Consider the following 27,886-nt stretch of genomic DNA (forward strand, 5'->3'; position numbering starts at 1 on the left):
CCAAGTGAGGGAGACGGTACCTGTGGTGTGGGAGTGAGGAGTGGGACAGAAGAGGTAGGATAGATGGGAACTACAATACTACCATTGCTGCCGAACTTTGCAGTGCAACACTGCAGCCCTCGTGTGCCAAATGCCATCCTGTCCCAAGATGGGGAGATATTCACACCGCTGTCCCCCCGCTGTTCTGCTATGACCAGAACCACCACGGACTTTGACACTACTGAACCAGAGAATACCTCTGAGGCTTCTTTATTAACATTATAGTCCCTCATTCAGGAAATGATCCCAATGGAGATGATCAGACCTTTTGTGGAGTACAGTGCCATTCTGGGTGAGCAAGGAAAAGGATATCCACAGTCTATGCCATTCTACTGAGTTACCAGGTAGACTCAGACTGGACCCATCATCACGGATCTGGCACTAGTCATTACACTGATTTTGTGGTTACAGAGCCTGGTGTTGTGCCCTCTCCAGCATAAGTCTCTGATTGTTCATGAATGCTTTCAGATGTTTGTGGCRCTTGACTGGGGACTTAAGTCGCTCGTCTCCTGTGTGTCAGTGCGGTCTGTTTTGGGACAGCTCAAATTGTGGCTACATCCATCCAGGTTAGACTGTAAACACAAGACAAGCAACTATTGTACAGACTCTAACCCATCTCTGTTCAGTTGTTAATGAAGGAACAGCTCCCTGATGTCTCTTTTACCTGAAGAAAGTAAAAGTACATGGTGCCCTTTTAATCTGGTAACAAAAGAGAACAAAGGCAAACAAATGGAGGCCAAATTATCTAGCCTTGAGATCTGAATTTACTCCATATTGAACTTCTGGTACCTACTTAATGAGCCCATGCTGTTGCTCGCTAGTGAGTGAGAACAAAGAAAAGTGACTCATGCTGCCTTGTTATTGTTACATAATCTATACAAGTAATTTATTTTTATGGTTAATTACTGGATTAGTTAGGTATATTGGAAATGTAGAGATGTGGCAGAAGGAGTTATGAGATATTCAAACAGGTGTCCAGAAAAGTGTGCAAAATGTGTGTGTATATAACTTGGAGGAAAATCTGCATATATTATGACTCCTTTTAGGGCTGATCATTTGTATTCGTGACTCTAAGTGCAGCTGGATTCCCTTCAGTCTCAGTAGGCCTTTGTCCTTAGAGTGGTCGAAGGCTTTTTTGCAGTGACAAAACCCCCTTTCTTTTACCTCTGCAAATAATTCCTGCTCTTACCTGCTGGGGGAACCTAGGGTCAATATTTGGTGCCTTCTCACAGACGTACACAGGGTATTTTGCCTAGCCCCCAAAATTGCTGTCTGCATTAATCACCACAGAGCTGTGAGAATAAGGGATATAAATCTTCCCAGCCACACTCAACTGCTGGAGATTGGTTTGTGTTATTTATTAAAAGGTAGCAACAATAATTATTCTGAAGTGTCTGGATGCATCTAACTATGTAGTAGGCAAGCAAGTATGCATTTGAAGCTGCAAAAATCCACTGCTCATGAAGTGACCTAAATTGGGATTGCATGCTGAGACATCAGTCTAATATGAAATTACTCCTATGTTTTTATAGTAACAACCAATTAAGGATCAGCACCTCGGAAACCTCAGGTGGCTGTTTTACATGAAATAAACATTGACCTTGAAAACCTGCCCTTTTTGCAATCCTAATGCTGATGTGTTCTGAAGGGGTCAGCCCGTCACCATGGTGTTGGCAGGGGTGAGCTGTGTTTGGCTGCTGAGTGCCGATACGGCCTCAGTGCCAAAGATTAGTTGAGAGCAGTGAAGTTGCTAGGAGCCTGGAGTAAACATGAATGGTCTCTGCTGTCCCTACAGCTCCACTTCAAAGTCGCACAGCACAGCCATGAAAGTACCCAATGCTCCTCTTACCTCCCTTAACTACATGTGGTGCATGGGTTAGGGAGTCATATTGTGTTCTTTCAGGGTTTTTTTAAACAAATTTTTATTTAACCTCTGCCTTGACCCAGCACATAAGTGTGTTGCCCAGATATGCTCCATTTCAGTTTATTTAACCAGAATGTTTGCTTACTCAGTGACCACTGGAGGGGAACTACTGTTCTTATTAATTCCACAATGGGTATTTGTTGCTTCTTGTTTTCCTGACATTTTCTTTATGACCCTAATTGCAGAGTTCTTGTTTTCAGATAATAAATGCACGTGTCTATTTGCTCAGGTATTATGCAATTGATCTCCAGCTATTAATTAAAGATCTAGACTCAATGTCTCTGAACCTGCCTCCGGATATTTGTCCTCATTGTGTCATACCTTGGATGCACAAACAGGGAAACCATGTACAGCTCTGCACGTACACTAGTCATTCCCTTTAATAAGTCTGAATTCTGGAGTTTGCAAAAGAGGATTATACAGAGCAAAGAGTATTTTTCTGATGGGATTTTTATTCTTCCTTCTTTCCCTGGGCTGCCAGCATTTCTCCCAAGAAGCTGACACACAAGCATAATGAGCCATTTGCTCTGCTCTCAAAATGCCTTACAGACTAAAAGGAGTTTATTTTTCCCTTTATTGCTGTTGCTGTTAATAACAGGACAGACCATGGTTGGCACTGGGAGCAGGATGAAGATTTCATGGGTGAAAAGAGAAATGAGAGATTGCAAATTCATTGCAGAGAGCAGACTGATTGGTTGCTTTCACTCCCAAGAGCCCATTTGGACAAATATGTTATATGATCCTGTGAACAAATTGTTACTTTTCCAGACTGAACTGTTTTCTGTGTAAACACTTTACTGTAGCAATGTACAAGAACAGCACTTTCAATCCAAAGCTCATCTAAAATAGACACTCCAGAACATTTGGAAGTTGTTAGGCTCCAGAAGGGAATAGGAAAGAGAGACTGCAAAAAAGCTTTTCACTTTCTAAATGTCCTCATTTTTGTAGTTTTTAATGTCCTAAAAAAACCTGCCAGAGAACTCTAAAGCTTTTCAAAGCCCAGAACAGCATGGGTCCCTGCATACAGCAAAGGTATGACTTAGAGAGAGAGGCAGGAATTGTTTTCAGTTGAGTTAGCAAGAAGTCATTACACTTGAAGAGCAAGGTTAATGAGCTTGGGAAGCCAGGATTCAGTTTCTACCCCTTTCATACACTTCCTGTTCCCCCTGGGAAAATCACCTAACCTCTTTGTGACTCAGTTTCCTTACCTTCAGATGAGAGCAGCAACATTTTCTGACCTCACAAGGAGTGTGTTTGTGAAACAGTTGAGAACCTAAAGGGATGGACCTATAGAAATATATGTTTTTATCACCAGCAGATGCAGCTGGTGTATCTCATTGCAGCCAAACAGTTTCCAGCTGAAGACTCTTCAACTTGAAAATGCTGATTCTATGAAACCAAAATGTTTGGTGGAAAAGAATTGATTTTGTTTTGTTATATACCAAAACTTTTCTAATAATTTTTCTTTGAGGTACTTCAACATTTTCTGTGCAGTTAGCTATATTAGTTTATCAGTTATAGAAAAGTCAAAATGACARTGTTGATCTTATCCGAGCCAAGTCCTTCAACCTTATAAACCTGTTGTGGTCCAGTGGACTTTGTTTGATATTTCTAAAACTTCATTTCTGAAGTACTGTTTCACTGGAAATTGTAAAACTTGACATTCTTTCTTCCATTCCTTGACAAARGGACCATCACTTACTCCCAGAACAGAACAAAGTTCTGGCCCTCATCCCTCTGAATGGTCATAGCCACCCAAAGATGTTCAGAAGCATTATCTATACACAAACTAAAATCACTAAATTTATTTTAGGCCTGGGAATGCTGTCAGCAACCTACAGTGAATACATCTTTAAATAAGAGATTAGAACTGCTGGCTTGATCACAAGCTGGAAACACTGAATTTTTTTAATTTTTCCATCCCCCCCCAGACAAATGAAATCTTTTTCTTCCAAAGATTTAATAGCTGTCATCTCTTTCATCATTTGGGTTACTAAGCGTGACATGAGAATCTGCCTATGGCTGCTTAGGTTAGAATGGACTGCTGAATCCTCACACTTCTGTACAGAGAAGATACACCATGTGATACAGTATCATAACATCCTGGCATAATTTCATCCTACATAATAAGATGAAATCCATGAGAACATTGGCATAATCTTTTGGCTTCATAGGCTTGGCTGCCGCAGGCTCAGCTTCTGAAGGTTTAAGAATTTTTATCCCAGTTCAGATAATATTGCCAAAACTCAGGTTGTCTTCTATGGAAAATAATTGGTTGTCCAAGACTTTACTGTCTCTACACTATTTTAATAACAAGTAATTACCTGAATAAGTCCAATTAATGCCTTTGTATAGATCTGAGATTGTAGTAGGATTGTAGGTCAAGTTTAATTTTAAAATACATTAGAATTTCTATCGCTTTGTACACACCCAGGGCAATGCTATTATGGGCTTTCCCATTAATACATATGATTCATTATTTGGACTCAGAGCCCAGATCTAACTATGTATTTAAATCCCTAAAGCCTACCTAGAGTCATACCATTCCCTGTGAATGGAGGCTCCTTCTTTCTTTCCCCTGATAAATCTGCTAGATTCAGTGATACCGGTGAGTGAGGATAAAAAGGAAGTTACTGCACAGTCATACAGGTGGAACAGTGCCTTGAAATTGTAAGCATGCACTTTATATTAGATGGCACTTCATAGAGAGTCTGCAAGCTTCCACCTAGTAAAAGCCCCCAGTGGATCTGCACCTGACCAACGCTATGTTTTTCAGTAAACATTACTTTGGTTTCAAGAGCAATTGAGATTCATGCATTTTAATGGATGACTCTGTCACTCCTTGCTTCAGGGCTCTGATGAACTAGGCTTCAGCTCTTGGCTCGGGCTATGACAGTGCACAAGCAGGGAGAGTCAGTTTGTAGAGCTTTCTTACTGAAAAGAAACATTTGTTTTTGAGATTAACGAGCCGGGCTAGGAAAATTTCACAGCCCTCTAGACAAAATGTTGTCAAGGCATTATAAGTACAAAATGATGTGTGGCTGTTTTGCAAGCCAACTCATCTACCAAGTGGCATTAAAAGCTCATATAGTTCCCTGTTGTGATGTTCTTATTATTAAAACATAGAGTATCGTAATAATTGTAGATGTGCACTTTAGGTTTTAATTCTGTCCTCTCTCACTCCTCTTGGTGTTCAGCACTATCTATGTTTGTCGCACACAGACAATTTCCTCCAAAGTGGCTTTTCTGTGAATGGTAGGATAAATAATTGCCTATCTTCAACCACTATCAGGTCTATTCTGATACTAAAATTAATTTTAAAACTGATTTTTTTTTATTTTATTAGCGTTCCCCACTGAGTTGGAGTCACGATCCCAGTGAGATTCTTCYTCTAGGTACTATGTCAGATTCAGTTTCTGAAAATTGTGAGATAATAACAATAGTGATGATAATAATAATAATAATAAATCACATTTCTAGCTATTGAAATTCAAAACTTAAAAATTGTTATTGTGGTTTGAATGTAATAAGGGTTGCTTTCTTGACTTTGTCAAGGTCAGTCTGAAACACTGCAGTGTTGTGTAAATTAATGCAAAGAAATATAAGGTCAGAAGATCATCTGTAACTGTCAGACCAAAGGTTCATCTAGTCCAAATCCTGTGTTTGTAGGGAACACACAAACATACAGAGCCATTCTTCTCTTGTTATGTCTTTCCAGTACAAGGTGATGTATGGACCTTYTGGGCCAGAAGATGCAACCAGACTATTAATAGCTACTGATGGATTCAACCTATCAAAAATGTGACTAATGACTTTTAAACCAGTTTGTACCTTTGGCCCTGCAACACCTTACAGCAGTAAGTTCTATAGATTACTGAAACATTTTGTGAGCAAGTACTTCCTTTGCTGTTTTGAAGGTTGCTCCATGCTAATTTTAGAGAGCATCCCCTGATTCTTATGTTGGACAAAGAGAAACACAGTTTAGGTAAGGTAAACTGACAGCAATCATCTCAGTGGGTTATTAGTGTTTCTGATGTTCAATTTAAGAGCCAGATTTTCCATCRTCTATGAATGGGTGCAAATATGTATCTAATTTGCACAGTTGTTGCAGACTTTTGTATAATATTGACTAGCTGCATGTTCAACTGGGCTAATGCAGGGCTGGAACAACACCAAGTGGTACCTGTATATATTTGTCCAGGGCTTGATGCCACATTTAACATAATCTCTTCTAACTACACTAAACTAAGTCAACTCACTAATAGTTTCACACTAGGTACAAGCCACATTATCTTTCAAGGAGCCAGCATCCATTTTTATCAATGGATACTGTGTTATAGAAGAAATCATCTAACTCTGGAGCTTAGCCAAGGGTACCAGTAATGTGCACTGGTTAGACAAAGATTTAATGTCACAGAATGACTGTCATATTCCTATTAAAGTGTAGGTCCAGGATTGGTGCAACTTCTGATTTTTCATTTGAGGTTTCAAGCTGACTCATTACAAAACATGGAATGCATATATATAATATACATATATATATATATATAGCATGTATGCTCAACAAGTTTTTACATCAGCAAGGGCTTTGGCATGTTGCTTAAGAGACCATAACTTTTGAAGTATGGAAAAGGCCACTATGCCCAACAGACTTGTAAATCCTTACTTATCACGCACAACACAGTAAAAAAGAAGTGTTGCAGTTTGTGCTGAAATCCTGCCCAAAACCAAACCAATAATGGGGCCACAGGTTTTGATGAAAATGTCCACAAAAACTCAATTATTGAATTATTTCCAGAAAGCTTCTTTGGCAATTCAAGCAGACTCAGCTGACTCTTTTGCTTTGTCCACACAACAGGTATATTCTGGAGTAGAACACGAAGGATTTCAAAGGGGAAGGGTTCTTCTACTGCTGTGAAAGCCCCAAGATAAGCAATTGATCTAATAGCAGCAACAGAAAGAAATAAATAGAAAAAAGCAATTATAACACTGCAATGACTCATCTTGGTGTTTAAACAAAGTAGTTTACACAGATCARTTGAATTGAATATTTCATAAAAGCAAGTAAGCTGAAGACTATTCATATGAAACTGTGTATTACACTGATTTATGGGAGAACAATGTGAGTGTAAATCATTGCCAGAGCTCCTGTCTAGCTACAACATGGTAACAGAATGATCACATCACACAGTAAGGTATAAATGACTCATTTAATTTCATGTAAGAGAAATCCTGGAAGACACTGGAGTTTTAGGAACTTGAGCCATTCATATGCACTCACTTTGGCTTCTTGGTCTTGCAAGACTTTAAATAGCTTTGAAGGGAGGCTATTTATAAAGAAAAACTACAAACGAATTAAGTTAAATTTACAAGGTAATACACAAAGGACATACAAATATCTGACCTAAATGAATGTTTGACAAATATAATCCAAATAACAAATGTGCAGAACGGCACAAAAGGACATCATCATGATTATGGAGCTTAAAAATAAGACTATTTTTTTCCAAGCTTGTCTGCCTTCAAAGATAGAACCTGATTCTCCTCCAGCATACATTAGTGTCAATCAAAAATAACTCTGCTCAGGTCAATGGATTTACACAATTGCAAAATTAGTATAAGTGAGAGGACAATCAGAGCTTTTGTGTGCTACAGAAATCTCTCTTAATAGCAACACCAATAGAGAATAAGGAGGTAGGAGGTCCCTTTCCAAGACAGGCTGGGTGGATAAACAAGAAAAACCTGCTGAGCTTGTAAGTGAGGACTTGCAGGAGGAGCCGTAGCACTAATTTAGCCATTAATTCACTCCTTTAAGATTTCTCCTTTCCCATCTTCTACTTCAGCTGACATTTTTAGCAATAGTTGGTTTATAGACTTATCATTAGATTGCAGAGGTGTGCTTTCCATCACATAGGACTCATAAAGACATATGAAAATTTAAATTTACAGGCTTAAATGGGAACAGTGGCTTTTGGGTTGTTCCTCATGATGACTGACAAAGAGCATGTAGTGTCCAACCCTTCTTGGGCCTGGTCTGTGGGCTTATCAAGTCACAGGCCTCCTTCTGCAGAGTGCTGATATGACTCCATTGGAGACATTGCATGCCAGATGCAGCTGGTTGTTCTATCTGTGCTTCTCCAGGGAAATGTGCCCTCAGGAGATACATTCTCAGCTGCATACTCATGTTACAGGATCACCCCCACTACATGCAATTCACATGCAAGCACTTTTATACCATAAGACATCTCCATTCTGTGACTCAGCAAAGGGGTCATCAGGATTTCACCAGCTTGTAGTGGCTATTCAAGCAAGATGTTTCTCTTTACCATGGTCACCAGTTTTGATAGGTAATGTGAATTTGCTCAGTGCATGTAAACCAACAGTGGCTAGGGAAGGAGAAGAGCTAATACAGAAAATTTTTCTGTTGTGTGGCTCTAGATTGTAGCTGGGTCAAAAGTGGGTTGGTTCAACTCTTGTAGGAGCAGATCARATTCCCAGATCATAGAAGCCACTAACAAAGCTAGCACTAAGCATATCCTTGCTGGAAGACCTAGTAGAATCAAAGGCAAAAACTAAATGAAAATGCATGAGAATAAACTCATACTTCTTCCAGATGGATTCCCCAGGCTACAGAGGTTCAGTATTTGGAAAAGGAAGATTACTGCAGAAATGCTTCATTGATTTTAGACTGTAATATACCATCTTTCAAATAGAGAAGAGATTACGCTTACATCAATAGGCATTTAAACCTTGTTAGGTAGAGAGAAAAATGTACATACTCAGACCAAAACTTTTGTCAACATAACTTCCTCAAAACCAGTGGGACTTTGTCAACAGATTAAGACACAAATAATTTACCCAGAGAATGTGAAGTCAACTAACTTTAAAACTGTGGGAAGAGCAACTGCTGAATAAAACATTTGTTAATATCGTTTAACTAAGGGCAATTATAACATCACAGAATTATAGAAAGATCAGTATGTTACATAAACACAGAGACAGGCTCTCAGCTGATGGCATTAGTGCAGCTTCCCTGAAATCCATATAGCTCAGTCACTTTGGGCCACCAACTGGATCAAACTCTTGGGGATTTTATTCCTTCTTCCAGGCTCACATTGGCAAGACCTGTTTCACTAACTGCCTTAGAGTTATTTAGTGGAGTAGATCATTTCTGTCTGTTGTGAAAGCTGCTTTCTAGATTATGGAAAAAACAAATCCAATCTTCCCATAGAAGACAAGAGCCATCTGCACAGAGGACATATAATAAATCAGCAGCCCTGCCTAAGGGTCATATTTGTTCTGGCAGAGTATCTTTGCCAGCCCGGGACTGCCCTAGAGACACATTCCTTCAGAGTTGCTATCTGTAGCAGAAGAGCCTTCACAGGCTACCTAGTACCCTGTGCAGTTTTCAGATTAGGTTTCAGGGAATGGCAAGAGTGACAGAAGAGGTAACCACCCATCCAGGAGATGGCACTGCCATTGCACTCAGCAAGGAGTCTGGTTTCTTCGCCTCCATGCACTTGTTGAATCATGATCTGACCCAGGGTGAGTGAGAACACATGAACTCACGTTGTGATTTTTCAGTAACCACCATTTAAAATATTTCTGAGTTTTTGCTTAACAGTATTAAGATAGGCTGGTTGTTTTTTCTCATCCTCTTCAAGCAAAATTGGAAAGAAAAAGTATGGAACTCTGAGCTTTTTTGGCATTATTATTCTAATTTCTTTCTTGTCAGGGCTCTCAGGCAGTGTATCTTAGTTCAGTGAGGTACTGATGTCTTTGACCTTTTCTCCTGGTCTTGCTGACAAACAGCAATAGGTAAATTTGGAAACATCATCTCAGCTCTAAGGTGGTTTCTCATTTTATATCTTAGCTTCCTGGGGATTTAGAAGGGAATCCCACCTCCAGACTGCTCATAAAGTCATTTGTGACATAGGATGTCCCAGTTACTACATAGGAATGTTGAAAGCATTTTATTTTCTCCCCTTTGATTTTTATTGGTTGAGCTCCCAGTCTTTTGTGAGTAATTATACCATTTGCTTTATGTCTTGCTTTTATAATGACTAATACAAAAATATATGTACAAGCAAATGGAAGCGTATTACTGAGTGATTAACAATGAACAATTAGGATTAATTAAGGCAATTATTTTAATAAATAAGAATTAGTAAAATACATCCATAAACAAACCTATGGCACACATTAAGCATGGATGATGCAGGGTAAAGAAGAGGAGTTGTGACAATTGGGAACAGAGGCAAGGAGGAGACAGAGATGATTAAAGAGAAATATTTGTGTACATAAAAAATGTAATTAAGTAGGACAGGATGGGCATATCCAGACTACTATGTCACTTGCATGGATATTTCATTTGATTACCGCTAGGAATGGGATTCATACACAGTCACTCATGTCTAACCATGTCCTTAAACTTTCATTCTTTCACAGTGACACAAAGAAGCCAGAAAGGCATAAAACTGTCCTAAGATGCAACACACAAATTCCTCCTTGTCTATCACTTTGAAGTAGCTCCATTTTGAAAGCTGGTGATAGCATCAAGATGACAATCTGCTCTAGAGTCTCAGATCTGGGAATGAAATTTTAGTTGTCTAATCTGGATTTGCACCAACGTAACTGAGATCAGAACACAATACCTCTCTTAGATATTGGACCTATTTATGAAACTCTTTAATTGCCACATTTTTACTTATTTTGGATGAGCTTAGGTAGCTTGTCTTATGCTATTTTGCAGCCCCCCCCCCCAGATCTCCCCAGCTTYCACATCACTATTAGAAAATAAAATGCATTGGCTGACCATGCTGAAGGGTGATTCTGCTCCTGTGGCACCACAAGTGAGAGTTTTGCATGGGTTAATCTCTCCAATTAAATGGGTGTGGTCTATTACTGGTCATTACTAATCTTTGGCAAAATCAGATCAATAGAAAGATGCCTCTAAAGCTGTAAAGATTAAATAAACCTCAAGATTTTATATGATCAACGGTGCCCATAGCTGAAAAAGTCTTTCTTCAATTAAGTGTTTTAGTAGACTGGGGTACTCAGATTAGAATCAAAACTCAATAAATTGTTGCTAGAAGGTTTATAACAAAAGTAGTATGGAAGTATAATGAAACACTGAGAGTGATGTTACAGACACTGAAAACAGGAAATTTGGGAAGACTGTCAAGTCAAAGGGACATTGTCAAGAATATGGTTTGTCTAATCCCATGATATTATTCAGTAAATAATGTGTACTTTGGGATAAAATACAGTTAGTTCTTCTTTGATTAGATGTAGTAGGAGTATAAAACCGTCAGTCCCATAGTCAGAGTCTCCCCTCCTGCAGGAGAGTACAGCTGCTGACTCAGCACTTGTTTGTCATTGGGAAGAATCTCAAGTCTCAACCAAGCCTTGTAAAACAACTTTCCTCTAGTAAATCACGCTGCSTCTTTATAAATGTTGAAGGTCAATAGAAAAACGTAAGTACACACAGAGTTAAGAAACCAAAGTCTCCAGCAGAGACTTTCTCAGTCCATGTATTGTTCTACTTGAGTTCTTTGTCTGCTTCTTTCACTGTGATTAAGGAGCAAACTTAAGCACATGGTTAAGTATTTTTGTAAATTGGTGCCTAAATTTGCTATTATGCAGTGGGTTTTTTGTTATTATCAAGATCTTCTTCCACCTATAATCGAGACTGTGTCAAGGAGAGTAAAGGACTAAGCAAGACAGAGACCAGAATCATGTGTCCCATTGTCCCAGGTCTAAGCTGGATGCCTCCAGATATTTTACTAACCGGCAAGCTACAGGCTTTGAAGGGTAAAGTGATTTATTCTTATTAGAGGTTAAAAGCAGGGCTTTAAAGAAAAAGTCTGCTTCAGTCCATTTTCAGGGAACAAAAAAAACATAAAATACTTTTTTCTAGCACAGAAGAAGATTAGATTAATATTTTTCTTCATTTTGGGATACATGGAATTGAAAGGATCTTAATTCATAAATATCTTATTTGTTCCTCTTTAAAAGCTTCTTGAGAATTCAGTGAGGAAAGGGAGCTCTCTTTTTATAACTACTTTGGCAAGTCAAGGTAGCATGGTTCACTTACAGCCATCGATGTTCACAAAGAAAATTACACACTGAGTGTTGACAGGCTTCCTCTTCTCAGTGCTATTGGAACGCAGCCCTACCAATCTGTTTTTGAGTGTGTTATGACCATCTGATTGAGCCATCATTTTATCATATGCCATTGGCTTTTGTAACCAGGCTCTTGCCTCACTTGCATGCTGCTAATAGAGGTCTCTATCACAGCATTACTCYCAGTCATGTGCAGTTTTGGAGGGAACAGAAGGTTTAAAGGGAAGAAGGAGATCTTGAGATTTGGTGTTCAGAGTTGGCTCTGCTTTATATTTCACTATATAAGCAAACACGCACAATTTTCTGTTAAGGTTTTCAGGCAGAGTAGTTCAACAGGCAATTTCCTGTACTAAGTAGTGTTATAATTAGGATTGCCACTGGAATGAAACACGATGTACCCATGTTATTGTATTACACCATGTTAGCATTTAATTGTTACGTCTGAGAGACTTACACACACACACACACATTTTGAGTGGGTAACTTCTCATACRCTGCTTTTTACATTATGGCTTTAGATTCCCTTTATTATTCCTCAATAAATGTATTTTGTATTCCCATGTATATCAGTGGAGGACCATAGACTGCAAATCATTTCAGTCTGTTGCGATTATCTGTACAAATGCACATACACACATATCAGCATCTTGGTTCAAGTGAAACAGCAATAATAAGAGAAAATCTGTGGATTTGGTGGTCAAGGGACACCTGTGACTCCCTCAAATCTAGCTGTGCCAACTCAGGCATCTTCCTGGGCTTTGCTCGTAAATGTAAATCAGCTGAACCTGTCCAAAGAGCCACTCGGAGTTTAAGGGATCAGACCTTCTGTTTCCACTCTGATGAAAAGTCACTTTTGAGATCAGTGGCACTATTCTTGGGCACTTTATTATTCATGCTTTACATGACTGATCTTTAGGCTTGCAACATGGAGACACTGGAAAGAATAAAAGTAGTAATAGACTGCAAACAACAGGAATGACATGTGTCTTAGGAGCTGTTTGTCTGCATATCATTTCTGGTTATAGGCAAGAGCCACTCAAGTTCATTAAGAGCAAGCGGAAGTCCTTTAGCCCCAGATTCCTGTCATTTCATTTGAAGAGGAGGCCTCTGGCATGTAACCAGATATCTTCCGGGTTTTAAGGCTTGCTGATCTTTGCCTTTAGACTTCTGGACAGTATTAATTTACATAGGCCTGAAAACAAGCGTGGCGCTATCCGTCTTCTTGAGTTACATGCAAGGAACACCAATAAACTTCCTGATGTAACTAATAAAGGAAATTGGGAAGGAAGGAACAGTCTATCAATTATCAATAGGATAAAAGTTGCAGGAATTGGGCAAATTAAAGTATGTGAACCAACTAGTTAAATACTAAGAATTCAGATTCAAAAGGAAACCCTGAGCTCCCTTTGATTTTGACATATGAGCATTTACAAACTGGCAGCAGAAAAGAAAGAGAAGGACAGAAACAGAGAGAGTAAAGGCAAAAGAAAGCACATTTTAGAAAGAAAAATGAAAGGGATAATTTATTCCTTGATGGGAGAGATGGAGATCTGCCACTTTTCATAGGATGTGAACACAAACAGCTCTTATTGTGAGCCACACTTCTTGGGCCATTTGTTTGCATTATTATTTTACTGCAAACTGACCCCACCCCTATTTTGCTTTGATTCCCAATTAAAGGAGAATTCAAAAGTATTTGCATGTAGCTTTTAATAATTCCAATAAGAACAGTACCTCCGTCTTTCAGTAATGAATCTGATTCAGGGAAGGCCCCTTAATCTAAAAAACTGGGATATCATGGAAGAAGACAACCACACTTGTTTTTTTCTGTGTTTTTCTGTGACTGATACCCCCCTACACTCTAGTCTATGTTTCCTCTATCAGTGGCTAAATCTGCTCTTTTCTCAAAGACAAAATAATCTGTCTCAAACACATTAATACATTTCTGCCTAGCGTTAAAGCTTTCCCCCAAAATGTATTTATTTTCCTTTGTGCAACATATTTCTGTTTGTTTGCTAGTCAGGGATAATGACAATAGCAATAATAATGTTTCCTAATGAGTAAATGAGTTCTCTTTTCACATCCAGACTTCACATCAATCCATGGCTTAATAAAGACAGAGAAAAAGAAAAGAACCAGGAGAGCCAAAGGATATGTTTGGCCTGAACTGAATGAAAGACAGTCCCACAGCCACAGCATGCTTTCGTGAGGTCACAGGTTAGAAAAAAACAGGAACAAAAACCCTAAAAATGTGACACACCCAAACTCAGGCCTTCTTTAAGCACATGCCTAAAACTGAGCACATGGTTAAGACCTTTTATGGCAGAGGGGCTGAGCAGAGGGATTTTCTTAGCCGATGAGCTACTTGTGACTCGTTCTTTTCAACAGTGGGAATCAGAATCGGAAAAGTTGTTTATTATTCAACCTTCTCTTCCAAAGCAAGGAAAACACTGTTTATAAGAAACTTCAAAAGCCTCTGTCACAGATATCAAGTCTATATACTATATGCCTTTGCCAAGTCAAATTAGGTTATTTTACTCGATATTAAGTTTGACAAGCAAAGCGCCTGTGAAAACCAGAATCCCAACTGGGCGTGCCTCCCACAGCTCACTCAATTTTTTAGTGTTAAAATTCCTACAGTAGCACTATTCTTCAGTCTGAGCTTATATTTCTGTCTGTATTTATCTTGTCTGGAAATTTACCTCATTGTGTCCTAGACATCTTCTAATATTCAAATTCTTCAAGAATGCGCACAACACAAGTAGACTTTGTTTTGGCTAGCAAACCGGTCTTACCACATGTGKATGTCTCTGTGGGCTTTGGTTTCTATTTACCTCAACAGATTATAAATTCTATTATCATGCTAATTCACAGGTCCACGGAGTGTATCAGACTTGTGGGCTCCTCAGTGCTATAAAAATGCTCTTCTGCTACGTAGTTTCCTGGCAGGGACAATGACAAGTCAATTTGTGTATTAACAGTCATGGATAATTAAGAAGAATATTAATAACACATTGCATTTTAAAAAAGCAAGGTAATCTCTCTGAGGACAAACTGAGCATGGAGGATTTCATTCCAAACTTTTCACCGAAAAAGAGCTTCCACTAGCTTGTTTTGACAGCATATTGAAAACAGGATGAGGCCTTTGAGACCTGAAGTGGTCCAAATTCCAGTGAACTTTTCAAGACGAAATCATACTAGTATTTTACTGAATAAACATACTTTAATTGCAGAATGCCGCTTCCCTGAATTTGTAGTGGTTTGCACATAACCGTTGCAAAATGTTCAACATATAAAACAGGTATCCACAAAGAAAAATAATATAAGCATAGTCTGGTTAACTTTTACTCTGTGGTTTTTAAAGGGAATTTTTTTACAAATGATGCCTTCATCTTGGACATAATATCCCATAAATATACATCAAAATGTTTGTACTTCCCTTTCTTCTATGATACCTGGTCCTATTGCCTACCAAAACTGCATTTGTAGCCTAGTTAAAAAGCAGGTCTGGTTTATTCTAATGTTGGTTTCTATTTTGCATATGCACAAAGGCACATGTGATAACAAATGTTGGGGATGCTGCTGCTCAAGGACCACCCTTCCGTGGAATGTTTCTCTATTATCTAGGCTCCTGACACTGRCATCTTTTAGCACATCAAAGTCTTTAGAGAACATCAAAATCTTTAAAGGAGGAAGAAATGAAAATTACAGCAGAATAAATGGTCAGGATCATCAATAAACTCCATTTACTCTGATATTTTTAGATAGGGCTCCAACTATAGCTTTCTTGGTGATAGGAAAATCATTTCTAGAAAAGTAGGAAACAGGACCATTGTTGGGGAAGAACCACCAGTCAAACTTTTTTTAAAAACTGTGTTTAGTAAAGAACTTTGTGTCAACCAAAAGCAGCATGGGCAGAATAAGATGGGACAGTTCCTACCATGCTCTTTAACCTTTTCATAGCAGCTTTGCCTGCTTCTTAGCTGTAGTAATGGGATCGGGAAGCTTAGCTTGATGATTTTTTTACACGTTCTTCCTGTTCCCATATCTGCCAGTTTCCTGGCTAGAAAGGCCCATTGCTCACCACTACCAGCAGCCAAGGTCAGGAGGACAGGAAGTATTGGGAGGCTCYTAAGATCTGAATGTTGGCCTAAACATTTCCAAAAGCCAGCTGTTGCTGTGTATTTCCCTCCTGTCACCTCAGAAACCCACCAAACTGACATCTCCATCACTGTATGGTTTAGCTTTGTTATATCAGCGTTTATGCTTCTGATCTGAGTGGCAACTAAAACTGAAGCAGCATTAAACATATTCTTCAACAAATTAAAGTACCAACTTACATGAAAATGTTTCAGAATCAGTTTGTTAAGAAAGGAAAATATTTCTGCCATCTCTGGTAATTGTCTCAGGCTCCCAGAAGAGGTGCTGGCAAGACACGAAGCCTATATGCTCAGAGGCAGGCAGCAGTAAAAGGAGAGATCAAAGGGGCTGGTAGAGCTGTATATGAGGTGACGCCTACCTTACCTTTGCACCCCCTTTTCTAATTGCTGCTCAGCAGAGCCGTTTCCTCAAGGCTGAGAGGCAGCAACCCACGGGAGCCTTCCCTTGTCCCAGCTATCAGTGGATGTCAGGAGGCCAAGAGAAGCACCAAAATGGTGTAGGGGTGTCTCTTTGACCCGCCATACAGTTGCTGTGGCTCAATGCCGTTAGAGGGCACCCCTTAGAGCAGGGTAATTCTGCCCACCACCTCACAGCCAAAGCACACCAGGCTGGCACTGAGTGTCTGTACCACACAAAACCCAAAGCGAGAGGTCTTTCCTTACCACAAAGGAGGAAAAGGGGGAGACACTCTGCAGCAGAAATCCTGCGCATGTAAGAGCCTGCAGTTTTATAACCAAGCAGTAGGTCAGTGTGTGTAAATTTAACTGTCACAGTCGTGTACAATTTAATCAGTCCACATAAAAAGTCTGAGAATGCCACTTTATTGACTACTCAGTAAATGCAGTGTGCATTACAGGAGAGAGTCTTGTCTTACATCCTGGGGATAATGTCACTGGTTTGGGATTCATAAATGAGGTCTGTACAGGAAGAAGGGATTATGCCAGCAATGCGAAAATTCACCACAAGAAATATTTACAAGCTATAAATCCAGTTGTTAATTTCAGGTTATCAAAACCAATCACTGTATCTCAGTTCTCAAACAACATCTGATCATCATCATCATCACACCAGCAATCAGCCACTGCAGAATGAACACACAGTGAAGCTGAATTTCCTTAAGTGTACTGCACTCGTTTCCTTCACTAAACATTGAATTGCAGCCTCAATTAACAAGACATTTCTTGCTTAGGCAAGAGTGGGGGTGGGAGGGGGAGAGGTCTTCAAGATGGCCATGGAAATATATGCACAGCTTGCAGGAAGCAGAAATGTGTTTGTAATTTGCAACAGGAGGGAAAATAAAAGGCTGAAAAGAAAGATTGATTCCAGTTTTCAGACTATTAAATCAATGTCAACTTATCAAATCCTTGTATTTCCTGGAATGAGAACAAAGGTAACATAAATGAATATGCTTCCAGATTTGTGATCTGTTTACAGTTATATTGTGCACTTATTAACAGTATGACTATTCAACCACAATTAGAAAGACTACTATAATTTTTTATTAAATTTAAATGTGTAAATTTTGCACTTAGAAAAGTGATAAACAAAAATCAATCTCTACAGGAGCTGTTCAGACAAGTACGCTTCAGACTTTACTACCAACAGCTGTACTGAAATACTTCTACAACCACAGTATTTAACATGCCAGCTGTTCTGATCCTACACACTATGCAGCTCAAACAGTACCTTGCAATCTTCTTGTGCAGTACCATCTCCTAGTCATAAATTCTGAGCTTGTCTTTTATGTTGGATTTATGTATCTGTTTTATGACACTGTAATTCCATTGTCTTCACATGGAGCCACTGTCAGTTTACCCAAATATGACCAGAGAACATAGCCCATAGAGCCCTACAATGCAGAAAGACCTATCCGATCGTTAGGACTCATGCTTCTCCCACATCACAAATTTGCAAACCACTCCAATAAAGAAGCTCATATTGGCCCTTTGCAACATAAGACAACTGCAGTTTGGATTTCAGTGTGTTCTGTTCTGAGTAGTGTAAAAGATACAATTTCTCTTTCTTCTCATTCATTCTTATTTTCTAGTCTTGTGCTAATCAGCTTTTATTGTCTCAAGTGACAGAATCCTTATGCATCCTTGGGGATAATAATCTACAATGCTCTTGAGTTGTCATTTTGATGAGAGATTGACTGGGTTGAATAAACAGGTCAATCTAACATAAAGATTATCATTGAAAATCAGCTGTCAGAGGCCCTACTTAATTTATTCTGACCTCATATCACAAAAAGCAACAGGAATCCTTCTTGAAATACCAGGATAGTTCTGGCATAATTCCAGCAATGACAAAGACATTTTGATCAATGGCTACGTATGTTCCTTTTACAATGAAATTAGGCGTGGCGTGTCTTCACCAACATCCAATAAATCATTACATGCTGCTTATTCTTTTCAACCTCTTCTTCGTGGAATAGGATCCAGCGGATTGAATTTAGAGCTCTGCAAAGCTGGTGAAAGAGATTCCACTGGATTTCACACAAAAATCTTTTCTGTTGCTTTTTCCATGGTTCTATGCTGCTCATATTTTGCTTCCCTGTGATATTTGACAAAAAGGTCTCATAAAACACAAGAGTAGAATGAAATGTCCTTACCTCAAGCTTTGCATTTTGATACCATCAAAACAAACCCATAGTCTGTAGGAAAATAGATGCATTTGCCTTAACATTTTTCAGAAGTAAGGTGATTTCCTCATTCTATTTCAAACTTATGATGAATTATGAAAAATTTTATAATCTGAATAATTTCACTGCTGTCCATGAGCACTTCACTTGCATCAGCTTGTGGCTGGAGATTTGCAAATCAGAGGTCAAATTCACAAAATRTATGGGTTATATCTTCTATATCGAATTAATGTATTATGTCCACAAGAGTGTTAGATTCTTTTGTCAGAGCGTTAGGCACACAAATGCTCTTATTGTCTTTGTTAAGGAAGCTTTCTTCATCTACCCCTAATGGGAATGTCCAGTAGGGCACTGCCAAGAAGAACGTTTTTCTGGGGCCTGGGCAATGGGGAGAGATTTGATGCATACATTTCTTTTTTACTTTTTCCAGTTACATGCTGCGATAACTCTGTATACTTGAAGACTGTGTTACCTTAAGAAGAAAAAATTATCCTATGAATATAGTGATAAAAGCTTAGTGGGCTATGCAGCAGCAAACAAAACAGTATTAGGAAGCCTAAAGAACAGGACAAAAAATGCTGCCGAATATACAGAAAGTTACAAGCACATCTGGAATTGTTCTGGCCTAAAAGTCTAAAAGGGAAACACACTCTGAGAAATTGAAAAGATCACAGTTGCTTATTTAGAGAAGAGATTAGTAGGAGGTGTACAAGAAAGTTTCCTAAAACACTCACTATTCTGTCAGGCCAAACTGATGCTCCACTCCTCACAGTACACCAGGAGAACGTTGCACAGTACACAAATGCAGCACCTTTAAAAGAGACACTTTTTCCAGGAGACTTTACTGGGGCACTTTTAAGCTCATGCCATCAGTAATATGTTGTGCAAAATGGGCTGGATGTTTATCTAGATGGCAGGAACATGAGATGTAAGTGAGTAAGACCTGAGAATCAAATCAGAGGGTAGACAGATGTAAACACTCTGTGTCTAAATGCATAAGTCAGTCTCTAACCCTTTGGAGGGCAGATGAACCCTTCCATGGAAGATTTCTCTGTAACTGCCTCCRCAGCTGGGTTTCTCCTACTTTCCTCTGAAGCAGATTGAATTGCTGTGATTATGGGGTAGTTAGATTCTGTACTGACTACTATTATTACTTCTATAAAATCAAGAAGTACGTGGCAAGTTACAGACAATGGCCATATCTTGGTGTTTGAAAAGACACCTTAGGGAGAGGGGAAAATGGCTGCAAAGAAAGGAARTTGAGAGGAAAGTTCTACAGCCTGATAATGGAATTTCTCGGGAAGTGATGATTCAGGCTTCATGAGAATTGCTCTAATTGTACTGTGATGCCCACCTGCCTGTCTCCTTTCACACCTGTGCACAGTGAGCAAGAAGGGAAGAGACAGTTATACCATGGGATCAGTGCATACCTCCCCATGGCTGCTCTACCCTGTGCTGCTCCAAACACTATTCTGAAAAGGTACCAGCTATTTGAGACCGGGAGAGGTCAGCAGATGATGTGTCTGCTTTTTGTGCTTTATTGCTTGTACTGCTGGGATTAGGCCTGTCAGAGAAGATTCTCATGACTTGAAGGTTGGAGCCAACTGTTGAGTGCCTGAAAATGAAACTGTAAATCATAAAGGTAGCAAGGCTACAGAGCCTTCCTCTGGCTGACTTGCGTCTGGTACGTCACATCAAAAAAGAAATGCACAAGGAGGACCTCCAGCAGTCCTTTCTCTCTTGTCTGTCTCCAGCCCAGTTTGCTTAGGTTGCATCCCTGACGGTTAGGCAGAAGAAGGCAAGGCACAGGATTATGTGAAGTCAGACAGCCCGTGGGGGTGGAGGGGGAAGAGAAATGAAAGAATATTTAAAATAAACAAATATACATTCCAGGAAAAGCTCTTCCCAAGAATCTGCAGAGAACTGCCTGTAATCAGTTAATCAGCATAATTGTTTCTAATTAGGCTCCAGAGGCACATCACAAACATTGCTAGCTTTACAGAGAATTGAGTAAGGGTCTGGGGAGCACAAAAAGGAAAATGTTTCCAATGCTGTATTAATGACAATCATAACTCTCCGCACAGCCAGGGAGGCTTCTGGTCTAATTAGAACCATTCTTGCTGAAATGGGAGGCGACATGATTTGTGAAAAAGACACCCTCAGCATGTAATTTTCTATGTAACAAATCTAGAAAGATGGATGCTCTTTGATCTCGATTCTCCTGTTATTGCTGTTCACACTGGGAAGGGCGCTTTAATGAAACAATCTCAAGGTAATTTACCGCCTTTGAAGTCCTGAAATGTGCTGCCAACAAAATTTCTGGTTTAGTGGATGCTGCTGCAGCAGTCACTCAGGGTTGCTTAATGGAGCACCAAAACTGGAACATCAAGACATCAAAGGTGAAGGTGCCATGTGATTAATAAACTAAGCTATTCATTTGTTTCTGCCTCAGAGGCAATCTGACAATTTATTGTCACTAGCTAATTTACACTTTGTGAGTACTTGCTCTTGCTAGTTATGCTGCCTATAGAACAAGATAAGTGATGTTTACATGAAGGGGGAGGAGAATAGACCCTTTCTAAATCTGGGAAAAGAGGTGGGGGGGGAGGAAAGGCATTTTCCAAAATGATTGTGGAAGCAACCCAGACTCCAGAATTTTAGAGAGGGGAAGCTGGACCAGAGGGACTAATTTCTGCATTATTCCCTTCCCTCCCCCTGCCTTCTTTGACCATCTCCTTGTTTACATGCTGTTGCCAGGAAGCAAATCCCAATTAAAAGTGGATTACAAGGCAATGAAACAGCATTATTATGAGGGAAGAGTTACACCAATGCATTTCTATTTAATTTGATGGCTTAGCCAAGGGTTTCAATGATACTGGGCTGGAGAAGGTGAGTCTTACAAAAATCTCTGCTGACGTCGGGGGTGGCAGTCAGTCTAGCCTTGGAGGACACAGGGTTGTGCCCATCAACTCCTGTCTTCAGCAATAAAACAAAGTCACTCATTGCATACTGGAAATGCACAGTCACCCAGTTAAACAGGACCTCGTTGCCTTGAGAAAGCCTGCAGTGAAATGAAACAGCCCAAAAGAGAGGAGAAAAGATGCTTTCACAGAGAAAGTAAAAGCCTGTTTGAGATAATGTTGTGTGATCACTTTTGTGATTGTAGTTTCTTCTGCCTCCACTCCTAATGAACCACACCTTTTTTTCTAAACAGTTGAAAGCACAGGCTCATAGACTCATCTACACTGTTCCATTCTCATGCAATAGCGAATGGAAGACAAAATATTTGTGTAAGAGCTCTGAGGCTATAATTGGGATGTGGAGTCTGATAATGCTGCCTGCAATAAGGAGGAGTTTGGGGGATGTGAAATGGGGAGGCCTGAAGAGCAGGGAGACATAGGATATGTACTTCATAGATTAGATCTGCAGCTGAGCTCTCACTCCCAATTCCTGAAAAATGTCATTTCCCCAGGTATGCCACTGCGGCAGAAGGGCAACTGACTGCCAGTCTTGCTTGCTCTAGGGCAAAGGAGCAAGGGGCATCCAGGGAAAGGCATACAGCCTCCTTATCTAGCCTCAGATATTAGAGCCTCCCAAAACCTCAGGCTAYGGGGAGTTCATACCGAAGGAATTTGGTCTGATGAGTGTAAAAWGGCTAATAAATTATATTGAGACACCTTCACAAAATTTATATTCAACTTCAGCTTCTCAGTCCTCTCCCAAGAATGGGAATGGCCAGATCCAAATTCACCTCAGGATTCTCAATTTTGCAAAATTAGGATGGAAGTCTCAGGTCAAAAAAGCTCAGGTTACGACTAAACAAGTCTGATCATGGCTTTTTTTGAACCACTGTTCCATCCCCTGCTGTGACACACATCTGTGTACGTCCCCATGGCCGCTGTTTTCAGAAGAGGACCATGTGGTGGTTGCATGGTGTACAGGCTGTACAGTGGTGTGTCCACAGGGATATTGCCTAAGGCTTGCACCCAGGTCTGGCAGATATCCCATAGTCCTTGAACACAAGTTACACCTTGGCTCGCCTTGGCAGCATGAGAGACAAGGCATCCAAGGATATCCTACCACACCCAAGTCTGAAGCACTGAAGAGCCAGACAAACTGGTTACTCAGGCATGGTTAGGTGGTCTTGAATTCATAGCAAAAAATAATGTGCCARACCAGTTTATAGGAAGATATCCATGTGCCAGGCAAGGATGTCACAACTACTAGCCAATATTAACCACATTATGTGTGGGCACAAAGCATATTTATAGTCAACCTTTTCATGAACTGGTTATAAAGTCAGTTCATAGTGGAAATGTAGGCAGGGCCTTTTGGGCTATTTTTGGTCCCTAAATGAGGTTAGAGATATCAAGAGAACAGCCTCTTTGATAGCACATTGCTTTCAGTTCTGGGTGGAAGGGGAAGTTCAGAGGTATGTAAAACTGAGGAATAATAAAAAAATAAACTAAAGAACTACTATTAAACCTGTGAAAAGTATTGTTTTGTGTGCTCTTGAAGCTGGAGGCAATGACTCCGGTCTGGTTTCTTTATGAACCCCTGACAATCTGCTTTCTCTAAACTTTGCTGTGCAAAGAACCCAGAGGAACCCCAAACCCCAGCAAGGCAGAAAGGACTGATTGTATTTTGCCTTTTCTTGGGGGGGCTGGGGGGGCAGAGGGACAGGGGGAGGGAAGAGAGAAAAGAAGTCTCATCTCCTTGCTCTATGGGGGTTAACACATAGCATCCTGGCTCCTGTCACTAAGAAGCATGATAAGACTTCAAAGAGTACAGTGCAAGGCAGATACAGGCAGGCAACAAGAAAAGAGATGGGGCTAATAAGAACCTTGTAAAAAACAAAAAACAAAACAACCCCCCACCCCCCAGAAAAGAAAGGCTAATGAGCCACCCAGATCATGTATGATACAATCATTGTCTATCTTAAATAGCCTCTTTTTATTAGCAGGTTTAGAGGACCCCAGACAGCGGCAAAATATTATCTGAGGTCCATAGCCATGGGCATAGAGCAAGGAAAGTGAATTTGAAGACCTAGTAGCTACATCTGGAGTTTATCAGCTCTTTTCCTGGTTAGTATTACAGTAAACAATTATCTGTAGATCAGGAGACAGCAGGGACTTTAAAGACCCAAATTACAGAGAAAGGGAGAGAGAGAAGGAGAATACAAGAGATAAAAAGGAGTCTATGCATCTTATCGTACTAATGAAATCAACCTGACAATCATGGCAGGCTGCAAGGGTATTACACTGTCTGGTATTAAATGAGCAGTTACAGCACAGGCTCCTGTGTCAAACAGCAAATAGACACGAAAGAAAAGAAAAATGTACCGCTAGGTCAAGGCAAGTGATTTATAGGGAGTAGTTAGACAGCTGGTCAGTTTTAAAACCTTCTCAAGTGTGCTGGCAGGATAACAACATATTCAAATGTTTCGATTAGCATTTCAAGGGACGGGGAAAGTTCTGCAGCACAGAAAACCTCGGTAAGCCCTAAAACACAATTAATGAGGAAATAGCAAACGCCTGCAGCTGTTGTTCTGTTTATATGCTGAAGAACAATGACTTGTTGCAAAGGCAGGAATAATCCAGCTTGTTCTATGGACAAATTTGACTAATTTCCACTGTTTCGAGCCTTAATGCCCTTGCTCTCCTTGAACTCTGCTGGATTGCTAAGGGCAGCTCTTCCAGCAAGTGGAAGTAGCACACACAAAATTTGGTCCCAAAAGGCTGTTTTCCAAAAATACRGCAAGTAATATAGCTGTGAGCCTCAGTGGACCAGACGCAGTTAGAAATGTTAAAACATGTTGTAGTTTTATAAGGGCCTGGTGGATACATTACTAATCCTCAGGACTTTCCTCTGTTTGTTGTTGTTGTTGTTTTCATCCAGGTACTTTCTTGATCTTTCAAACAGATACAAATAACCCTACAGCCAGAAAAAAAAAAATAATAATAATAATAAGGCTCTCAAAGCGAGTTTTGCGACCAGGACTGAAATATCTTTGTTTAGTAATCTTTCTGAGGTACAGTGGGAGAATGATGACCTCAAAATGATTTATGATAAATACAGTTTCACAAAGTCACTTGCCAGCACTGTATAAATTGGTTAAGGACATGGATTTTTTTATGTAGAGGCATGCACTGACCTGGAGAATAAGGAAAAAGGAGAAATGTTCATGAATATTTATCCCATTTCTGAAAAGGAGAGTTTGCTCTGAATTGGTTCGCAGAGCTTACACTTGGTTTTGTTTTCAACTGTAGACAATTTTAATTAACATGAAAATGACTGAAAAAAAAGCCATTTTAAGCAACTTGTGCAATGTTAATGGTAAGCAAATTCCTGGCCAATTTTTGCTGATGTGAGGAATTCAAATATCAAAGTCAAATACCTCCCCAACACCACTCTTTAGCTCCCAGAGTACAGTTGTGTCAGAAAGGGAACGGGGCAGGGCTGAAACATGACTGTGGCTCTTCTGCTTTGGCTTCTGAGCCTTCTGGTGGCTCCGATGAAGCCAAGCCCAGTACACACAACCAGACACAGAGTCAGGAAGCGCATTCGAGATCTATTATTCTCCAGGTCTGACCTGTGGCTAAAGGGTACCGTAACAATTCTGAGGCTTTGAATCCAAAATCACAGATATTAGCTCCACGATCCACTTCTGGAGCAGAAAAATGGCTCCAGCAGGAACCAAGGGGCTCAAACAACAAATATTTTCAACCAACTTTTCTGAAAGACCAATAATGTAGGTCAGTCAATTCTGAACAATAAACTGAAGAAAAAAATCAGGAGCTTTTCAGAGACAAAAGACAAAAAGAGAGCAAAAAAAGTCATAATTCGTTTATTTGTTCATCCAGTTCTTCTAGTTGGCAAAAGATTGGCATGATTTCCAAAGCTCAGGTCCAAGTGTTAGGACTCAAAAAATGTTGATACGAGTTCCTTGTGTTCAAAGCCAGATCTCCTCCAGCAGAGCAGAGTTCCCCACGGTTCACGTGTCTGTTCCTGAGATTCTGTAACAATTTGGCCTGCAAGACAAATGCACCTGGAAAAAGCTTTCCCACCTTAATGGCATCTTGACTGAAGCTTTTCTCTATGGCCCACCATGAAATTAAGACAGTCAGTGTGTTCAGTTCCTGTGTGGCGACACAGAAAAGCTGGAACAAGTTTTTCAAACAATTTGTTATAGAAAGATCCCACTTCTTTCCCATCAGTGTATTTGACAGCAAAAACAGTGTCTTGTCTGTGTCAAGCAGAGTTGCAAAAATCTTATGTAGAAAAACTGCATCTGAGAACACAAAGTGAAATCAGAAGTGAAACTTTATCTCTAAGGTTTTCTTGAGATGGAGCCAAAGATCAACAAAGCGTAAAAGGTCTTTATGAATTGGTGGGAGGGGGTGCACATCTTTTTTTTGCTACAGGCATGAAGGCCCTGTAACAACTTTCCTGACTAATAAATGCTGTAATCCTATAATTGGCACTTGCATATTTGTACATGTGAGACCAAATGCAGTTAAAAAAATTCCAGTCAAACCAGGAAAAGCAAAGACAGTTAATTACTTGTTCATGTGGAAGAGTGAGAAAGGATACCTTCACAGGTACTCTCTCCCTTAAACTTGGAACTGAGTGACCACTTAGGAAGCAGAATGGTCCAGGGTAAATTGTTAACCAAAGATTTATTTTTGAGGTTTGAAAAATTCAGTTAAATCTGAGAGTTACGAATCTGTGAACCTCTGATTGTTCTGGTGCCACCTGGGATGAAAAGCCAGCGTAGGATGTGCCAGCATGTCACTTTTCTTGGGACTGACAACTACAGAAGGTGTTCTTTCCTCTCACCAACCTGTGAGGGGCTCCCTACGCCCTTGGGAAGACAGCGAAGGCTGAGGTACTCCACACCATGCCGGTTTGCAGTGTGATCTCCATTTCACACTGAGGGCATTGCAATGCCCAGTGGTGTCCCTTGAGGTTAGGACAGTTTTCTGAAGATGTTCAAGCCTGTTTGGGCCATCACGCTGACACATTTTAGGCCAGCTGGGCTACTTTAAGAAGCTCTGCCTGTACTTTTCCATTGATCTTCTGCCTGGATGTGCAATTCTGATTTTGTTTATGTCATGGGAAGATGTTGTCTTGATCTCTCTAATAGGTTTTCAAATAGTAACATTTTGTTTGAAGGCAAAAGGAAGAAAAAAAGCAAGTGACAAAGAACACTAAATTAGTGTTACTCAAGATGTTTACATTTGCACTGAAAGATTAGTAGTATGAATATTTCACTTCCCATTCTCTTGGCTAAAATCTTTTATTTATTATTATTATGCAATTTCTAGAACCTACTGTTTAAGAATAAATAATAACACACTAAGGCYTCTTAATGGACTCAAATTATCGACAGGAAAAAGGGCCAGATTCTCTGGCTTAAACTTCTGGTAAAGCTGTATGACTCAGAGTCATTTAAAAGGAACAGGAGAAAGAATTTCCCTATGCTCAGGGGATTTTCCTTCGGATAAGGGATGATGAAACATGCGATAACCATCCTCCCAATACAGGGCACAAGGGAGAGTGGGGGGATACGTATGTGATGCTGAAGTGAGATAGCACTGAGCATGGCAGAGACGCAAAAGTATAGAAAGTAGATGGAATGGAGAAACTGAGAACACATCTGCATTGGAGAAGGTTTGTTTTGATAGGGCCAGCCCCAATTGCTTGGCCAAACATGCAGGACTAACTTCTTAACTGGTGTAAATCAAGAAGAGTGTAAACTCATTCATTTTATTGGGACTGTGTCTATTTATAGCAGCTGAGGACCGTATCCATTGTTATGATGTTGTAAGAGCGTGAGGCAGATATGTCATGAAGTTCATTTTCCAGGCTTGTTGTTTAAGTGCTGGATTTAATGGAACTCATAAATGATGATAAATAGTTAGTAAACAACAGCTTTTTTGTCATACATGGCAGGCAGCTCAAAGCAATTTTGTACAGTAGACAGCACCTGATGA

At 39.9% G+C, this 27,886-nt stretch overlaps 2 long non-coding RNA genes across 2 annotated transcripts; one reads left to right on the plus strand and one right to left on the minus strand.

Annotated features, from left to right (window-relative positions):
* Positions 1-233: 233 nt before the first annotated feature.
* Positions 234-3,242, minus strand: LOC112964809. The gene is made up of 2 exons (XR_003253087.1): positions 3,172-3,242; positions 234-611 (listed from the first exon to the last, which is right to left on the minus strand). It is a non-coding gene; the product is annotated as an uncharacterized LOC112964809 (long non-coding RNA).
* A 6,093-nt stretch (positions 3,243-9,335) lies between these two features.
* Positions 9,336-10,957, plus strand: LOC112964898. Its single transcript, XR_003253122.1, has 2 exons — positions 9,336-9,508; positions 10,412-10,957. It is a non-coding gene; the product is annotated as an uncharacterized LOC112964898 (long non-coding RNA).
* The last annotated feature ends 16,929 nt before the right edge of the window (positions 10,958-27,886 follow it).

This window comes from Apteryx rowi, unplaced genomic scaffold (genome assembly GCF_003343035.1).
Source record: "Apteryx rowi isolate R43461 unplaced genomic scaffold, aptRow1 scaffold_2, whole genome shotgun sequence".
NCBI classification, from domain to species: Eukaryota; Metazoa; Chordata; class Aves; order Apterygiformes; family Apterygidae; genus Apteryx; species Apteryx rowi.